Source organism: Benincasa hispida, chromosome 10 (assembly GCF_027475165.1).
Source record: "Benincasa hispida cultivar pf3 chromosome 10, pf3_genome.v1.1, whole genome shotgun sequence".
In the NCBI taxonomy this organism is placed as follows: Eukaryota; Viridiplantae; Streptophyta; class Magnoliopsida; order Cucurbitales; family Cucurbitaceae; genus Benincasa; species Benincasa hispida.
In genome coordinates this window covers 54,754,636-54,769,459 of record NC_143487.1, presented here as the reverse complement: position 1 = coordinate 54,769,459, position 14,824 = coordinate 54,754,636, and positions in this window count along the sequence as shown.

The following is a 14,824-nucleotide window of genomic DNA, read 5'->3' as shown; positions in this document are numbered from 1 at the left end:
ACTTTAGAGTTCTTATGATTGAGCCACCAAAAAGGAAGGTACACCTTGTTGGTATAGGTGGTAACTTTCAATTCTTTTAACCCTTTCTTAGTCATACTTTCATGTCCTCAGGATCTCTCTCATTCAGATGTGATATCGGTTCATTCATGTACCCCTCCTGAACTCGAGTCGTTACAGTTTTGTTCTTTCTCCTTAACAACCACGATACTTCATTGAATGCAACACTAATTTTTCATTTCATTCTCTGTCAACATTTATTCCCTACCAATATTGTAGCATCAACATTCAATATTATTGATATCAAGCATGGGGACAAGTAATGGATGATCAATTTCAGCTTCTTTACAACAGCTCAGTTAATCATTCTCACTATATGTACATTGTGCTCTCGCTTTTCAGGTTCTTTGTAGGTTAGATCTAGCATGTTAGACTATTATTCAATTATATGCAAAAGTGATAGCAAAGTAATAGAAAGCCGTAGTGAAATGACTTGATGTTGCATCTAATTAATCGATTGTATGATAATGAATTGATAGTTAGGTTTTAGAAAGTGTCGAGCTTGAAAAAGGATATTTGAATATTATACTTCCAGGTCTACAGTTAGCATTGAATCAGTATAAGAGTTAAACAATTAATTAAGTTAGTCCACTAACCAAGTCATCATCCCAAGAGTGTTTATGTCCAATTTCACGCTATTTACTACCGTTTATTCACTTTCCTAAATTTAGATTAGATTAGTATTTATCATGAGTTGGTCTCTTAAATAAATTAGAACAAATCTCTGAGTAGCTAAAAGAATTGAAAATCGATTCTGAGGATAGTGTTCGACCAAAGTCGTTTTAAACTATATTATTGCTTGATGTGTATACTTGTGCTTTTCACTCATCCAAGTCATTACTTGTATCGATATTTGACATATCATAAGGTATTCCTTAACAATGTTGTATGATATCTCCAATTTCATTGTCATTACATTAATCTTCAAAGTCTTTTTATGGTGGAGTATGGGCAACTAATCATCTGATATTACTTGGATCCTCAACATAAAACACTTTGTCTTACTTGGCTTGCCAGTATAAAAAGAATCAAAGCGGTGACTTATTTTATTTAAATCAACTAACAAAAAACCAAGCTCATCAATTTTAATACGACTATTATTCACCACTTAACCACATTTCAAGATGACAACATTTCTAACAACCCAAGTATGTATATAAATATTATAGAAAATTATAAGTTGAATTTTTAACTTTAAATTAATTCTAAGACTAGTTGGAGAAGAGCAATTTTAAATTTCATACGTTAAGATTAAAATTTTTAATTTGTGGCAGTAGACCACTCTTAGGAAGGAAGTTGGACAAGAAGAAGGAGAAGGAAAAAAAAAAAAGAGAGAATAAGAGAGAAAAAAATTATTAGGTAAGTTATTTTACTTTTACTCTTTCTTTCTCCTTAAAATTATTCTTCTATTTAATTTTATTCATTTCATGAAATTAATTACTACCATTATTCACACTAATATTACTACTAATGTATGTTAAATATTAATTAATAATACTATTTTTTCTATTACCACTATAGAAACTGTTATTATTATTATTGTTCTTGCTTCTACTTTTCTACTCTACTATTAATATAAGATTGTTATCTATAATATTAATATTATCGTTATTATTATTACTATTAATTCTACTACTAATGCTATTAATGTCACTAGTACTATTAATAATATTGTTACTGATATTGCAAATATTAGTATTAGTATTGGTATTAGTATTTGTATTAATACTATTATTAGTAGTATTTATTATTATTACTACTACCTACCTACTACTATTATTATTGTTATTATTATCACTATTGTTACCATTATTACTACGATCATTATTACTATTGTTGTTGTTATTATTATTGCTACTACTATTCTTATCATTAGTCTACTACTACTATCATTATTATTATTATTACTATTACTATTACTATTACTATTGTCGTTATTATTATTCTGGTATTATTATTATTATTATTATACTAATACTATTATTATTATTATCACCAACGTCTTCATCATTATCGTTATCATCATCATCATTGTTAAATAATTAAGCATAGCTATGTTAGTACTCTCAAGATTTAATAATTATGATTTTATAAATAACTAAGCAAAATATGTTCATCAAATTCCTTAATCCAAAAGTTTTAATACTAGTTTTAATGATAAGTGTTCTTTATGAAATCTATAAGACTGAACCATAAGGAATAATTAGGATCACAATTGAGGTAAATAGTTTATCTCATCCTCTTTTAAGTGTTTTATGGTAGTGTGCCTTTGTTATGTTGCATAATTATGTTATTGTTATGTTGCATAATTATGTTATTGTTATGTTGCATTACATGTTTAAAATACGTTTCTCGACAAAGGACCTCATGCATTATGTTTGTTCACGATGATGAAATAAGATTAAATTTTAATTAGATAAAGGTTATGCTTCCAGGGCTAGCAGGGCATATATGGTTGCACCCCTCTAGACCTAATTATATGTCAAGTTTATGCTAGGGACTAGCAGGATATCTATGGTTGCACCCCTCTAGTCTAATTTTATGTTTATGCTAATGGTTGATGTTGGATGTGACTTTGGTCCTACTAATTGCATGACCCGCTAATCATCAAATGCGCTTAAGTCCTCATCTTTCTACCAGGACAGAGGAACTTACGTTGGAAGCATAATCGACCACCTCATGTTATTATATGTTTTCGGTCCCAATCATATATTTTCAATACATGTTGCATGTGATTGTGCATTTGGTCATTACCTTAAGTGAGAACTACTTACTAGATATATTATATACTCATTCTATTTTTTTTTTAACAGATTTTGTAGGTAAGGACACAACGTAGGAGACATACGTCGCTCAAACGGCCAATCATCAAACTCACTATTTTGGTCATATATGCATTTTGTTCCACTGTGCTAATGTTTTATGAATCCTGGTGTTTTGTAAAATAAACTTTTTGTATAGTTTGCTACTTAATTAATAAAATTTTAGATAGGTTCTTTTGAAATTTTCACCAAAACATCTCATGATAGAAAGGTCTAATATGCATGTCGTAGTGGTCGGACCTTATTATGTAAAGGTCTGGCCGTTACAACATTAAATGCATTATAATTTAGTTTTGTATCTCATGTATCACTCCATAAATAGTAGGGGTGATTGTCAGTTCGATTTTCTCGAATTTGGTGCCAACTACGAACCAAACCAAATCGATTGGTTTTCTATAGAGAACCAAGCCACTATCCAATAAGAGACAAAACTAATGGTTTGGTTTTTTGTTAGTTTGGACCAATGTGAGTTTGGAGTTGGACCAACTGGGCCTTTTTCCTCAACTTTATTTCGTCTTTTCTCATATAAAAAATTTGCTATTCTTATTGGTAATTTTTGTTTTTTTTTCCCTTTTAGATAACAATTGAGTGTTCCTTTTTTATTCTCAATAACAAAAATATATACACCATAATAATTGAACTACTAAAATTATGAGTATTAATTGAATTCATCGTCATCCAATATAACAAAATAAAGTTTCAAATAATACACTACTCATCCAACATAATAAAATACTAAAAATAATGATAATAAAAGTCTAAAGTTCAAATCCTTCATGCATCTTAGACATAAGCAAGTGAACCCTACACAAAATAAGTAAGTTGAATTAAAATAAAATTAAACAATAAACAATTAAGGAAGAAAAACTAACATATTAAAAATGAAGAGATTAGAAGAAGTGTACTAAGTCATCTCCAATTCTCTTTTAATTATCAATGTAGTAATTTCACTACTTGTTGGCTGAGAATCTATAAACTGAAGTGAAAAAGAATATAATAATACTATATAATATAAATTAATATTAAATTGAATGAATAACAATAACTAAAATCTAATACCTTCTGCAATCATTGCTATTTCATCAGGAACACCTTCGACAATTTCTTCCATCTCACTAATAGGTGATGAACGAATCCAATTTTGTGAACAAATGAGAGTTTCAACTATAGTTGGAGATAGAGTACTACGAGATGGATCGAGTACCCTATTTCCAATAGAGAAAGAAGACTAAGACTATGGTAGAGAGTAGAATTGTCAAAATATCTTTAACAATTTTTTAAAGAATCTTATATTTATGGGAGTTTTGCTTCCACCAACCCAAAAGATCAAAAGTCTCATCATCACCCCTTTCACATGACTCAGAAAAATATCTATTCAAATTCAAACTTTCTGCATCATTGGTTGTATCTAAAAATTTAGTAGGAAAAAAACAGTGCAGTGAGCTTCAAAAACATAATGAAATAAAAACATTTGTTCACACGGCATTCTATTAACTTACAAAATATTCAATTATTGCCAGAAACACCACAAGTTTACTTTTTAAGAAAATCAAACATAATTCTAAAGAAAATGCCAAATCTAGCCCTCCAACCAATAAACCGTGAAAGTTGCATGCACAATTTTTAGAGGCATGATTATTAAATTTAATTATGAAAAGGAAAAAAAAAAGCATAAAGTGTTTACCAAAGTTGTTGAAGTTGAACTCATAAGGGAGAAGGTCAAAATTGGCTGTGAGACGTGGCTGGAGAAAAGTTTGAAGTTGGTGAAGCTGTAGTGAATAGAGAGGGAATGAAAGCGGCAGTAGGAGTTTGGTTAAGTCGCACGGTGTTATTGGTTGAATAAAAAAAGAAAGCATTAGGGTTATATATTTTAAAAGTATTTATATATACTTTAGGGCGTTAGGTCGTTACAACTGGTCACTCACTAAAGACCGACAGCTACACTTTTCGCACTGTAGACATATTTATGTGTCTATTGGATATAAGCAATCAATAGTATATTGACCCTTCACAAATTGCTCGTAAGTACATCTAGGTCAAAAATACCATTTTACCAATGTAGTTACATCTATTTCTTTAAGTATCACTGATTCCTCTAATGAACAATTAGTTAAAGTCCCACTATAACTGGACCCCTCTCTGGCCAATGAGAGGGTGAGATGTCTCATTGTTCAAGACCTAAAATCAACCCTTAAGGGAGCAATTTATCTACTTACCTTAATAACGGGAAGGAGTGAATTCTTTCTTATGTAGCTGCATTTCTAGCTCCTCATATGGACAAATTCCCAAAATGGTAGGCTTATTGAGTCGGCGAATTCGATCACTCTCACCCATACAGACTAAAGGATTGCCCTCATAGGCAGGAGTTCACAACTCACTCAAGATTAAGGTAAATCACCTATGGTCATCTTAACGAAATGTAAATCTCTTCAAGTAATGGCATTATAAAGAGAGACTAGTCATTTTGTGATTCGGTTTTATACAAACTTTTTGTATAGGATAACCCTCACACACATGTCTCTACATGAATGATCAAGATCAGATCTTTTGTAACACTTTATAACAATTGTAATAATTACAAATTGTGTCGTATCCGTAGTGTTACTAGGATAAGGTACCCAACCTTATCCATAGTTTATTGGTTTTGCGTTTTCCTAAATGTCAAATAAAATAACAACATATTTTATTAAATAAATAATCTATTTGTACAAAATAAATTACAAACTATGGAACCACAAGATTTAGGGGAGAACCCCAACAATCTCCTACTTATCCTAAAGCTAGTGGAGTGTACAAATACAAAGTACAAAAGCCAAGTATAGTACATAAACAATAAACTATGGCATACAATACGCATCGAATAAAATCTCTCATTTTCCCCACACTAAATGATGCATGTCTCATAGATCTAGACATTCCAGATGACTCTCAAACACTTTAGGCATGAGAGCCTTTGTAAATGGATCACCAACATTGTGCTCCGAAGCGACCTTTGTGACGATCATGTCCCTTCGATGCACAATCTCCTGGATGAGATGATATTTGCGCTTAATATGTTTCCCTCTTTTGTGGTTTCTAGACTCCTTAGAATTTGTCACAACACCACTATTATCACAATAAAGGGTGATGAGCTTTGACATGTCTAAAACAACTTTCATATCAGTAAAAAATTTCCTGAGTCAGGCAACCTCCTTGGCAGCTTCACAAGCCACTACATACTCTGCTTCCATGATAGAGTCAACAATTCAACCTTGCTTCGTGCTTCTCCAGACCACAGCTCCTCCATTAAGAGTGAATACTGATCTTAATGAAGATTTCCTAGTTATCCTATCGGTCTGAAAATCAGAGTCAGTGTATCTTGTAAGGATCACATCCCTAGCTTCATACACAAGCATGTAGTCTCTCATTCTTCGAAGATACTTGATGATGATTTTAACGGATGTCTAATGATGTAATCCTAGATTGGATTGATATCTACTGACAATCCCCACTGCATAAAAAATGTCAGGTTTAGTACATAACATTACATACATCAAGCTACCAATAACCGACACCTAGAGGATCTGTCTCATTGCCTTAACTTCTTGAGATGTCTTAGGACATTGTTCCTTAGACAGTACAATTCCATGCCTGAAAGGTAATAAACCTATATTGGAATTATGCATCGAATGTTTGACAAGCATCTTGTCGATATAAGATGCCTGAAACAAGGCTAGCGTTTTATTCTTACAATCCCTAATGATCTGCATCCCTAGAACAAACTACGCTTCTTCCAAATCTTTCATTTGAAATTGGGTTGCTAACCATACTTTAATATTTGTCACTAGACCTACATCATTCTGAATGAGAAAGATATTGTCCATATACAACATTAGAAAAGCTACTAAATTGTTGATGGTTTTTTTGTAGACGCAAGGCTCATCAACATATTGGTCAAAGTCATAAGATTTGATCATAGTATCAAATCTCATATTCCAAAATTGAGATGCTTGTTTCAATCCATAAATGGATCGGTTAAGCTTGCAAACCATTTGCTCTTGACCTTTTTTTTAATAAATTCCTCTAGTTGTTGCATATAGATGGTCTCCTCAAGATTACCATTTAGAAAGGAAGTCTTGACGTCCATTTGTCATATCGCATAGTCATAATATATGCAATGAACAGGAGAATATGGATAAACTTCAACATGGCTGCAAGTGAGAAAGTTTCCTCATAATCCACTCTCTCAACCTAGGTATAACCCATTGCCACTAGTTTAGCCTTAAAGGCCTGTACCTTCCCATCTACACTCATTTTTCTCTTGTAGATCCATTTGCAACCTATAGGTTTTACCTCATCAAGTTGAACTACAAGATCCTAGACTGAACTGAAGTACATAGACTTCGTTTTGAGATCCATAGTATTAACCCATTCATTTTTATCCACATTATCCATTGCCTACTTAAAGAACAATGGATCCTCAACGTCGCCATCTGATATGACGTTCAGGGTTTCTGTTAAAATCCATATAACTAGCAAGCGAGTTCGCAACTTTCTCACTATGTCGAGGCTCTTTCAACTATTGAGGTGGATGTGCTTGACCAGATGAAACAACATCAACAACTCTTGTTGAGGTACTAGATTATTCAACAACTTTTGTTGAAGTTTCAGTAGTTTCGTTGGATAGTTCACTTAACACAATTTTAGTGTAGGGCTTATGCTCCCAATTGTGGCCTTTTTCTAAAAATGTAGCATTTGTCGACACAAATATTTTATTTTCTTTAGGATCATAGAAGTAACCACCCTTCATTCTTTTGAGGTAGTGATGACATGCAGAAATGCATGTCATCTTAGGCCTTTTACTTAGATTTATGAAGGTTGTTAGGCAGAATATGCGTCGATCATGATAGGAATTCACAAGAATATGAGCTTGCATCGATTAGCATGTCAAATCTCAGCTAACCCGTTATTTTGCGTTAATTATGCGTTCAATGTTCTATCTTTGTAGCTAATGTAGGAAATGAACACAAATGCGGAAACCGGACCGCCGCATAGACAACCGCATGCGGAGAAACACTCCATTGCAAAGGCAAACACATCGATCAATGCATGGATGTTGCGGTAATCAGCCGTATGCGTCCATCGCATGGGAGTTGCGCTCGTCAAGCGAATGTGGTCATCGTGTAGAGTTGCGGTATTAAGCAAATGCGATCATTGAATGATTGTTGTGCGACAACGCAACTAATGGGATCAACGCAAGGTAGGTGGAATGAACGTATCAATGCATCTACCTCGAGAAAATCCAAAGATGATGTTGACATTTCACCTACCACACCATTAGTGGCAAAGGTTCAGAAAGGACGAACGCGCCGAACGTCAGACTCAGAGCAGTCCAATTAATGTTGTTGGCAGCCAAGCTCTATAAATAGAAGCCGATGAGCTCAAATTCATTTTATCCAAGGTTTTCGCCTGAGGTTCGCCTATGGCGGATCCTTGTGATCCATACAAACTGCATGAGAAGACGTTGAGAGTTCTTCACCTCCTTCATCCATTTCGAGTGACGACCGGAGCCTTCGACTGGAGCTAGATCTCGAGAGAGTTAGCTTCTCCACCCATCCATGGCACCACCGACAGCTTTGACGTACATCTGCTGGAAGCAAATTTTGCTTCCAGTCGGTCATTTCTTTTTCCTTTTATTGTATGACATTTTGAATTAAGAAATTAATACAATGTGTTTTTCAATGCATTTCTCTATTCCTTCAACTCCATCTCCATCTTCTCGCTTAGCATCTTTACTTTCATTGCAACACTTAGTGAGATTTCTTGGGTATTGCATACTTAGTCATGTGGATTAGGGATATGAAGCATGTAGCAACCTACCGAGAGGTATGCGTTGCGTGAGTGTGTGAGTAACCTTATTTGCTTAGTGTGAAGCTGCGGCAACGCCTGTATATAGGCTAACGCAATGCTTGTCTATAAGTAAAGTCAGCAACAACCAACTGCCCGGGAGGGTAAGTGGTTGGTCGCATTAAGCAATGTTTGTGTTGTTCACTAGGCATAATAACAACCTTGTGTCAACCAAGTTCATGCGTTTATCTTGTCTTATGTTGTGCCCAACACCCCTTTAGAGCTACTCGAGAGAGAGTCTAAAGAAAGAACCTAATGACTCGAGAAAACTAGGTTAGAATCTAGACTCGAGAGAGAGAGATTAGATCGACATAAGAAAGAGATAGGGACTTAGAGATAAGCTCTGTTTGTCAACACTACATCGCATGCACCCTAGGAATAGGAATGATGATATGTGGTCGCCTTGTTTGTGTATCATCGCATAGACAAGAATTAGAGGCTTATGTATAGGCCCTATAGACACCTCTGCACACACATCGCATGTGTTCTAGCATTAAAAGCTGTAGCATTCGCACCGAGAGGTGGTTTACTATTGTATAAGTGTTGCATGATCGCATTAGTTTGCGTTGACTAGGGTTGCCCTTGCGATCATTCTTAAGGGTTGCAATGAAAACATCTCCGCATTTTATCCATTTTCCCATTCATTTATTTCATGTCAAGATTTGTCGCATCTCTACCTTTCATGCATATTCTCATTGCATTGTTTGTTAGATAGGAGTAGGAGTAGGATTAACTTAGAAACATCCCCTTTATTCTTTTATTCAATCGCCGCATGCATAATCACCACAAACATATAGTTACAAGTCCTTGTGTTCGACCTCAGATTACCCGAGAAACTTGCGTTCATGTTATACTTGGCGTGAACGCAAGAAAACTTGTGGCAGGATGCATGGTCATCGCATACATTTGTTAACGCAATTTTCACTCCAACGCATGACCATCGACGGATGACCATCAACGCATATCTTAGGAACATGCATCGCATAATGCGTCCACGGGAAATTGGTTGTCGAGTAAAATTGACTTCCAATTTTCGCGCATTAGGTAGTTTACAAATAGGCATAATTTTGAACAAGGTTCCAATTTCTTAGGATTTTCCTCAATCACATGTGCTAGGCAACCCCAGATCTTGAAGTGGTATAAACTACCTTTGCGGCCATTCCATAATTCCAAAGGTGTTTCAGAAACACTTTTGGATGAAACACAATTCAAATTATAAATTGTAATCATTGCTGCATAACCCCAAAACAAATAAGGTAAATGAGCATAGCTTATCATAGACCGAACCATGTCTAACAAGGTTCTATTTCTCCTTTATGATACATCATTCTGCTGAGGTGTACCAAGTACTAAGAGTTAGGACGTGATTCCATATTCTATCAAATAGTCTTAAAATCTTAGATCTATATACTCTCCACCTCGATCTATTCGAAGTGTCTTTATGGTCTTTTTTTAATGAATTCTTGACTTCAACCTTATACTCCTTGAACTTTTCAAGAGCTTCAGACTTATGTTGCATTAGATAAACATACCCATATCTAGAATAATCATCTATAAAATAGATGAAATATTCAAACCCTCCTCTTACCTTAACATTCATAGGACCACAAAGGTCCAAATTTACAAGTTCCAAGGGTTCTTTGGTTCTATGATCTTTTCCAGTAAAGGTCTTTTAGTCATTTTACCTTCAAGGCATGACTCACATACTAGTAAAGAGTCTTCTTCTAACTTGCTTAGAGTCTGCTCTTAACCAACCTCTCAATCTTATTAAGATTTTTGTGACCTGATCTTAGGTGCCAAAGTTGGATATTTTCTTAGGAGAAATCTTTTATCTTTTATGTTGAGTTCTGGTAGTTCTGAACATTTCAGTATCAAGAAGTTCCTTAAATGCTTACGATCTTAGCACATAAAGATTACTTTCTAAGTTTGCAAAACAAATATGAACACCATTCTTGTAAATAAACACTTTACATTAATATTTAAGGAGTAGTTCTGTTCAAGCAAACATTTTACATAAATCAAGTTCCTTTTCAAACTAGGAGCTACATGTGCATTATCTAATAATAAATATGATTTTTGTAAAAGTAATATGAGGCCTCCCACTACTACTATTGAGATGAATTGCCCAGTTTCAACTCGAATAGTCATCTCGCCAGTCTCGAGCTGCTGCCAGGAACTAATTCCCTAAAAGGAAGAACAAACATGATTATGGCTCATGAATCAATTATCCAGGTAGAATCATCATTCTTTACCAAATAGGTTTCTAAAACTAATAAAATATTTTTACCTTGTTTGGCATTCTTCTTCTCTACCAAGTACTTGGGACAGTTCAGTTTCTAGTGTCCTTCCTGGTTGCAATGGAAGCAAGTTCCTTCGGCAACCTTGTCTTCCTACCCCTCTAGGCTATAGCAGGGTTAACTTTATTCCACTGACCTCCTATCTTCTTCTTCTTCCATTTTTTTATGCCAGATGAAGAAGGCACAAACTTGGTTCTAGAGGACGAAACTCTGAAGAACTTCTTTGAGAAAGTGGCAACATTTTCCTCTTCCTTCTGCTATTTGACTTTCATCAAGAAATGGTAATTCATTAAGGAGGGTAGTCAGGTTGTAATCAAGCTTGTTCATAACAGCGTTGCTACAGAATTGAAGGAAACTCTCTGGTAGAATTTCCAGAATAGAGATAACTTGACTGGCCTTATTGATAACGATCCCATTCATTTTAGCCACGTTAAAGTGGACCATCATATTGAGAACGTGTTCTTTAACAGATGTCTCTTATTTCATACAGGCATTTAAAATGTATTTGAGAGCGTAAAGTTTAAGCTGTGAGGACGGTTGTCCAAACATCTCACACAATGATTCCATGATCTCATGTGTAGTGACCATGGATTCAGGCTTCTTTACCAAGACTTAAGATAAGTTGGCAAGTACAAACGTTAGGGTATTTAATTTTCTCTTACCCATCTTTCATGTTCATCCTGAACATTTCGAACTGCATTTTGAGTGGGTACTTGAGGACATTCCTCAAATAGGAAAAACCTTAGGTCATTAATTATAAGCATAGTATTTATTGTGTTATTCTAAGTTGTATAGTTGTTACCATTCAATTTATCAGCACTTAGAAGGTTTAGCGTAGCGCTAGTCATGTTTGAAGTTTGCTGAAACATACAAATTATTTATATTAGTTATTAAGCAATACCCAAGAAAACTAATCAATTTTAGCAAAAAACTAATTTACCCTATGTGACATCTAATTTTACAATGATGCTTTAGTGAGTCAGGGTGAAAGCCATCGAAGGGTGGACAGTCACCCCTTCACTGAATTGAGACATTCTCAACCAGTCATTACACCAAAATAACTCTTATTCCTATAATGATTAGTCACCATTACTTGGCCAAAAAATTAACTTGCATAATAATTTCTCGTAAATGTGACCCCTCATTTTAGATTCTAAAGTTCGCCCCAATGAGCCAACCATAGGGAAAAACTGATTGGGGCAAAAACGAAGGAAATCCTATCCATCTCTAGAGTTTGTGTAAAATTTCATGCAAACACCTTCCTTAGGGGGACACAAGTAAAGATGCAACGATGCCGAGCATGAAACTTTACTACAAACTAATGAAGGAGACCGTAGGATGTATTGACACATATCCTTATCCCACTTACTATAAACACTCTCACCATTCACCTTGGCATTGATCTATGCAAACACCTTCCTTAGGGGGACACAAGAAAACGATGCCATGAGGTGTGAACTATAAGGGAGAACGTGAAGGGAAATTGACATATCATATACATCATTTTCCTCCCACTAAGTGTTTTAAACCTAGGATTCGTTACTTAGGTAAATCCTTTGTTAATTGATTTAAGTGTATTGTTAAATTGGCCCAATATAACTTTTATATTGAAAAGTTTAACAATATATGATTCTTGTTTATTAAATACTTTAATAGACCTAATCCTGTATTGCATGCTTATAAAATACTTGTCTAATTCACCTTCTAGGTCGGTTTCCAGGTAGGGGTGTTCCATTTCCATCAGCTTAAATACCCCAGCCTAGACAGAACCTTCGTTAGACGTTATTGATAACGGGTAGAAATGCACGTTATTACAGCGCAAAGATATAAAACAATGAAGGATTGCGACGATAAAAATATATAAAATTGCATCCAAAAGCATTAAGTTTATAACATTGCGATCACATGTGTCCACCGCATTAAAAACAGCTAACTTATGTATTTTGTGCAGAAAATGCGTTGGCATAAGAAGGAATTGCGATCCAAGGAAATTAGCGTCCAAGTGCATAAGAGATTGCGACCGCAATGCTTTGCGATCGTTTGCGTTCGCGAAAATCTGCTAAAGAAGGTGGCCGCATAGAGCCGACGCATCAAGGTGAAAGCTTAATAAATCACGATGGAAAAGAAAGCTGATGACGGTCGATTCTGATTAAGTTGACAAGTCGTTAACGACACTGTAACAAGTACATTCAACTTTTTGGTGACAATTATTTGGTGCATCAGATAGAGAATTAATGACATCCCATCAGTGCAATCATTTGAGAGAAAAAGCTCTTCACCCTGAAGCTCTATAAATACCGAAGGCCACCTCCGTTAAAGGAGTTCGGAGAATTCATCATATAGACGATAGTTAGCCTTTGTTCGTAGTTTTCATATACTTAGAAGGCGAAAGCGAGTGAAGGGAAAAAACATCGAGAGATCGTCCTAGTTAACTTGGAAGAGTGTCGGGAAGCATCGAAAATAGAGAGAGGGCCAACTCTTGCGGAATCAAGAACATCTTTTGGGCAGAGTAGAGAAAACTCAGTGTCAAAGTCTTGGGAAGTAAGACATTGCTACCAGGCTCTCCACCCTTATCTTCCATGTCATTTTGTATTATGAACTTATTTATAAAATGGAAATTGCATCTCTATATCTGTCCACTCTTTTTACATTACGCATGAGTAGCTAAACTGTCAAATCGATTGAGAAGCACTTAGCTAGCATAACCTGAGATCTTCACTTTATGCGATCATCTTGTATTATGTATGCTTCATTCGTCCTTTAGAGATACTCGGGAGGGTAGTCTAAGGATAGAATCTAGGCTTGGAAAATTCAGATTAGAATCTAGGCTCGGGAGAGTTAGATTAGAAATGCATAATCAAGAGATAGAAGCTTAGGAATAAGTTTTGTTTCCTATTAACACATCACATGCACCCTAGAGATAGGATATGATTGTATGCGGTCATCTTGTACCTATGTTTATCATTTATCATCGCATAGGCAAGAAATAGAGACTTAGAAATAAGTCCTATAGACATCATCGCATACATCGCATGCGTCCTAAAACTAGGAGCTATCGCATTTGCATTGGAAAATGAATTGTTGTCGCATGTGTGTAGCATGATCGCATAGCTTGAATGCAATCTTAGGAAACGCTAGCTAAAGACCTTCTCAACCCATTCCTCCGCATACTCATTGTATCTTTCGCATTATTAACTCTTTTCTCAATTCTGCTGCATCAACTTTATACCTTAAATAACATACCAACCAACGCATTGATTTATTTGTTACCGCAAAGTTATCAGAAATCACCATCTTATACTGTTTCCTTAGTCCCTGTGTTCGACCCTGGCCTTACCAGACAACTTAGTAAGGTTTATACTTGGATCTTGCTAAGAAAACATCATGCACAACGCATATTCCACCATCGCATTCTACACCATTATTTCATCACATTAACCACGCATCAGTTATAGACAATTATTTTATAAATTTAATATTTTATTTATCCAATTTAATCTTATTAAAGATAAAATAAAAGTTTAACCTATTTCTAATCTCATTAGAAATAATTCAACATAGGTCTATGTGAAATTAATTTTAAACCATTTAAAATTAATTTTAACCTATGTTTGCATGCAATACTTGACTATAGATTTTAATTCTAATTCCATTGAACTTATAACACTTAAAAACTTTATAAAACAATTAAAACCTGTAAACATGCATCTAATGACATACATGAAATATAACATTTATATTTTCTACGTAATGTCATGCTTC